The sequence below is a fragment of the Salvelinus sp. IW2-2015 genome, linkage group LG6.2, assembly GCF_002910315.2.
Source record: "Salvelinus sp. IW2-2015 linkage group LG6.2, ASM291031v2, whole genome shotgun sequence".
In the NCBI taxonomy this organism is placed as follows: domain Eukaryota; kingdom Metazoa; phylum Chordata; class Actinopteri; order Salmoniformes; family Salmonidae; genus Salvelinus; species Salvelinus sp. IW2-2015.
Genome location: NC_036846.1, coordinates 11,771,700 through 11,777,033, shown reverse-complemented (window position 1 = coordinate 11,777,033; position 5,334 = coordinate 11,771,700). Strand labels below are relative to the sequence as shown.

Genomic DNA, 5,334 nt, shown 5'->3' with positions numbered 1-5,334 from the left:
AGAATTAATATTTGTTACAGAAACTTTGTTTGCAATTAACAGAGATCATAGTTTCCTGTAGTTCTTGACTAGGTTTGCACACACTGCAGCAGGGATTTGGCCCACTCCTCCCTACAGATCTCTCCAGATCTTCAGGTTCGAGGCTGTGCTGGCAATACGGACTTTCAGCTCCCTCCAAAGATTTCTATTGGTCAGGTCTGGAGACTGGTAGGCCACTCCAGGACCTTGAATGCTTCTTACGGAGCACTCCTTAGTTGCCATGGCTGTGTGCTTCGTGTCGTTGTCATGCTGGAAGACCCAGCCACGACCCATCTTCAATGCTTACTGAGGAAGGAGGTTTGTTGGCCAAGATCTCGCGATACATGGCCCATCCATCCTCCTCAATACGGTGCAGTCGTCCTGTCCCCTTTGCAGAAAAGCATCCCCAAAGACTATGTTTCCACCTCCATGTTCACGGTTGGGATGGTGTTCTTGGGGTTTGTACTCATTACTTCTTCTTCCTCCAAACACCGGCGAGTGGAGTTAGACCAAAAAGCTCTATTTTTTGTCTCATCAGACCACATGACCTTCTCCATTCCTCCTCTGGATCATCCAGATGGTCATTGGCCAACTTCAGACAGGCCTGGCCATGCACTTGGCTTAAGCAGGGGACCTTGCGTGCGCTGCAAGGATTTAATCCATGACGGCGTAGTGTGTTACTAATGGTTTTCTTTGAGACTGTGGTCCAGCTCTCTTAGGTCATTGACCAGGTCCTGCGTGTAGTTCTGGGCTGATCCCCCACCTTCCTCATGATCATTGATGCCCACGAGGTGAAATCTTGCATGGAGCCCCAGACCGAGGGTGATTGACCGTCATCTTGAACTTCTTCCATTTTCTAATAATTGCGCAACAGTTGTTTCCTCTCACCAAGGCTGAATTCTTAAAGAAAAACTAACAGGTCTGTGAGAGCCGGAATTCTTACTGGTTGGTAGGTGATCAAATACTTATGTCATGCAATAAAATGCAAATTAATTATTTAAAAATCATACAATGTGATTTTCTGGATTTTTGTTTTAGATTCCGTCTCTCACAGTTGAAGTGTACCTATGATAAAAATTACAGACCTCTCCTGGCTTTGTAAGTAGGAAAACCTGCAAAATCGGCAGTGTATCAAATACTTTATATATATATATATATATATATATATATACACACACGGAACAAAAATATAAACACAACATGTAAAGTGTTGGTCCCATGTTTAATGAGCTGAAATAAAAAATCCCAGAAATGTTGCATATGAACAAAAATCTTATTTCGCTCAAATTTTGTGCACAAATGTGTTTACATACCTGTTAGTGAGAATTTCCCCTTTGCCAAGATGATCCATCCACCTGACAGGTGTGGCACAAGAAGCTGATTAAACAGCATGATCATTACACAGATGCACCTTGTGCTAGGGATAAAAGGCCACTCTAAAATGTGCAGTTTGGTCACACAATACAATGCCACAGATGTTTCAAGTTGAGTGAGCATGAAATTGGCATGCTGACTGCAGGAATGTTCACCAGAGCTTTTGCCAGAGAATTGAATGTTTATTTCTCTACCATAAGCCACGTTTGGGATGCTTTGGATCAACGTGTACAACAACGTGCTCCAATTACGGGTCCCGTGTGGCTCAGTTGGTAGAGCATGGCGCTTGCAACGCCAGGGTTGTGGGTTCATTCCCCACGGGGGGACCAGGATGAATATGGATGAATATGTATGAACTTTCCAATTTGTAAGTCGCTCTGGATAAGAGCGTCTGCTAAATGACTTAAATGTAAATGTACATAATGCTGGTATTTTGTCCTGTATACACTTGTTAGCAGGGGAAATGCGCAGCAAGTCCCTCAGCCTCCACTGGGCTGAGTGCGCTCCACTCTTCTATATGGGTGTTTCTGATATCCTTGCAAACCGTCCCTTGTGTGTCACATGCCACCGCTCATGTGACACACAAGGGACAGTTTGAAGGTACATCCAACCAGCCTCACAACCGCATATCACGTGTAACCACGCCAGTCCAGAACCTCCACATCCGGCTTCTTCACCTGTGTGATTGTCTGAGACCAGCCACTCAGACAGCTGATGAAACTGTTGGTTTGCACAACCAAAGAATTTCTGCACAAACTGTCAGAAACCGTCTCAGGGAAGCACATCTGCTTGCTCGTCTTGCTCACCAGGGTCTTCACCTGATTGCAGTTTGGCGGCGTAACCGACTTCAGTGGGCCGACTTCAAATGCTCGCCTTCGATGGCCACTGGCATGCTGGAGAAGTGTTCTCTTCATTGCTGAATCCCAGTTTCAACTTTACCGGGCAGATGGCAGACAGCTTGCATGCGTCGCGTGGGCGAGCGGTTTGCTGATGTCAACATTGTGAACAGAGTGCCCCATGGTGGCGGTGGGGTTATGGTATGGGCAGGCATAAGCTATGGACAACAAACACAATTGCATTTTATCGATGGCAATTTGAATGCACAGAAATACGGTGACGAGATTCTGAGGCCCATTATCGTGCCATTCATCCGCCGCCATCACCTCATGTTTCAAAATGATAAAGTATGGCCCCACGTCGCAAGGATCTGTACACAATTCCTAGAAGCTGAAAATGTCCCAGTTCTTCCATGGCCTGCATACTCATCCAGACATGTCACCCTTTGAGCACGTTTGGGATGCTCTGGATCAACGTGTACAACAGGGTGCTCCAGTTCCTGCAAATATCCAGCAACTTTGCACAGCTATTGAAGGAGTGGGACAACATTCCACAGGCCACAATCAACATCCTGATCAACTCTATGCAAAGAAGATGTGTCGCGCTGCAAGAGGCAAATGGTGGTCACACCAGATGTTGACTAGTTTTCTGATCCACGCCTCTACTTTTTTTTRAAGGTATGTGTATTCCCAGTCATGTGAAATCCACAGATTAAGGCCTAATTAATTTATTTCCTTATATGAAATGTAACTCGTAAAAATCTTTGAAATTGTTGCATGTTGCGTTTACTGTTGAGAGGTAGAGTAGTAGAATACACAAGGTGCATTTTAGAAATTAGGCTTGGGCGGTATACCGTATATACCGTATACCGAGGTATTTGGAAAAAGCCATGGGATGGTTTTTCAATACTGTCAATACCGTTGAAACTATAATTAGTGCAATATGTTAGGAGATAAAGAAGATCGCATTCTTCATTTCACCTGTCACATAATTTTCCATTATGAAGCTTACCGATAGTCCCCAGTCAAGTGGTGTCTGTTTACAAGCACACAACGATGGGAGCCTTGTGAGTTACTCACTGTTGTGCAGCACGCACCAGGTGATCCAGTTACAGTATAGAATTCTCAACTAAATGTTTGCCGGCTAGATATCTTATAACTATTAAGTTAACTTTTTAAAATATGCTAAATGCTGCCGTTGTGCATTTAACTTGCTAATTTAGTAGCTAGGTAGCTATCGCACTCAAATATCATATTAACATGGMATAAGTCATGGCAAAATATGTTGAATTGCAGGAAATTGCAAACAAAACTGCAAACAAAATCTCTGCCCCATGGCAAAATTAATAGAATTGCATGAAAATTGTCATAAAATGTCACAATTTTCTCTATGCCCCCATGGCAAAATGTGTAAAATGTTTATCTTTGCATGATCACGAGGTGGGGGGGCATTCAAATCTCACTTAGGGCCCCCAAAAGGCTAGGACCGGCCCTGGCTACTGGTATTTTGTATTTAGTTAAGAAGTAAGTAGTTTAACTGCACAAATAGATTGATTGCACAAATCAGTTGACTGCATGTGTGGTTATGGATGTGGGTATGCAGACCCGTGAGCCACAGCGGCCACTAATGATGAGTTCAGATTTTTTGTGGCTCCCACCCCATCAAAGTTGCCCATCCCTGATCTAGACAGACAGTAAGACCCATGAACAGATCAACTCAAGAATGAACCAACTATCTAGGGGACATAGAACAGTCGTTTTACTTCGACCTATAGGAATGATGATGGATAGGCTAATAATAACCCAATACCGATTTACTGAGTGGTGGAGCTGCTTGTCTGAACTAGAGTAATGCTTTACTGGACGAATTTGTATGCCACACTGCTAAAGCAAGTACTTGAATGGACTTTTCCTTTTTTTTATCCATGCCTTATGCGATCAAGTATATATAAAAAACGCATCTGTTCTGAAGAAACAGTAGGCCTAATTTACTGCCATGAACCTGTAGCCCATAGACCACCACATCTGACGTTATTTAGGCTATTATTTGTCCATGTTTGTGGATAAAATCATCGATTTGAATATTGAAAATAGTAGAATTTCTGTGACAATTAAACATGTATGTGTCAGCACCAAAGGTACTCGTTTTTTCCCTTCCTTACCTGGTGGAACTAACTGAACAGTCCCGTTGTCCGGAGCCGCAGAACAACTTCCACAAGAGACATCCAAACTTGCACACCGCGTTGTCCGTCCGTGATGATGGTGAGTGAAATTTCACGCACTCACACCCTCAATATCCTTGAAAATAAAATGTGTGCCAAGCAGTCTTCGTTGTTGCAAATTCCTTAATAACAGACCATGAGACAACGATGTCATGCAGTTTGAAGGTGTGCGGTGCTGAATGTCAAGATTTCAGTACGTGTCAGAACACATACTGCCAAGATTTCTTACAATTATCTTAGTCCGCTCAGGGGTAAGCTATCAATTCCCTTGCCTGCAGCAATTCAGACTGCCTCTTTTTGGTCGTCATGTAAATGCGGACGTCTTATTAATATTGAGGCTTTTTAGTAGTGCAGACGACGCTCTCCAATTACATAATGCTGGTGTTTTGTCCTGTATACACTTGTTAGCAGGGGAAATGCGCAGCGAGTCCATCAGCCTCCACTGGGCTGAGTGCGCTCCACTCTTCTGTATGGGTGCTTCTGATATCCTTGCAAACTGTCCCTTGTGTGTCACATGCCACCGCTCATGACAAATTGCATAAAGCATTTGAGTAATGGGAGAAGCCTAAGGTAGGTATTAATTTACATCTCAATTTATTTTTGTAACAAGTGAAAACGGTAGGCTACCATCACTTCAAAATACAATGATAGGTAGCCTATACATTGTGCAGTACAAATGCTTTATTTATGGATGGAGTTATTACTCATCACACTAGTCACAGCTCTAAATATATAGGCCAGCCTACTTAGAATAACTGTGTGTGTGTGCGCACGAGCGTGCATGAAAAGTGTATAAACTTTCTAGATCTTTGAGATTACAACCCATGACTTCCTCTTTACTCATGTAACATTTGGCTTATTGCTTTGAATTTACTTGAATCAGA

At 43.2% G+C, this 5,334-nt stretch overlaps 1 protein-coding gene across 4 annotated transcripts in view; it reads right to left on the bottom strand.

Annotated features, from left to right (window-relative positions):
- Positions 1-4,918, bottom strand: part of LOC111965832 (teneurin-3) — a 163,674-nt gene extending 158,756 nt beyond the window's left edge. For all 4 annotated transcript variants that reach the window (XM_070444243.1, XM_070444244.1, XM_070444245.1 and 1 more), the window contains exon 1: positions 4,391-4,918. The gene's annotated coding sequence lies outside the window, so the exon portion shown is untranslated. The remainder of the gene's footprint in view (positions 1-4,390) is intronic.
- Positions 4,919-5,334: the final 416 nt, after the last annotated feature.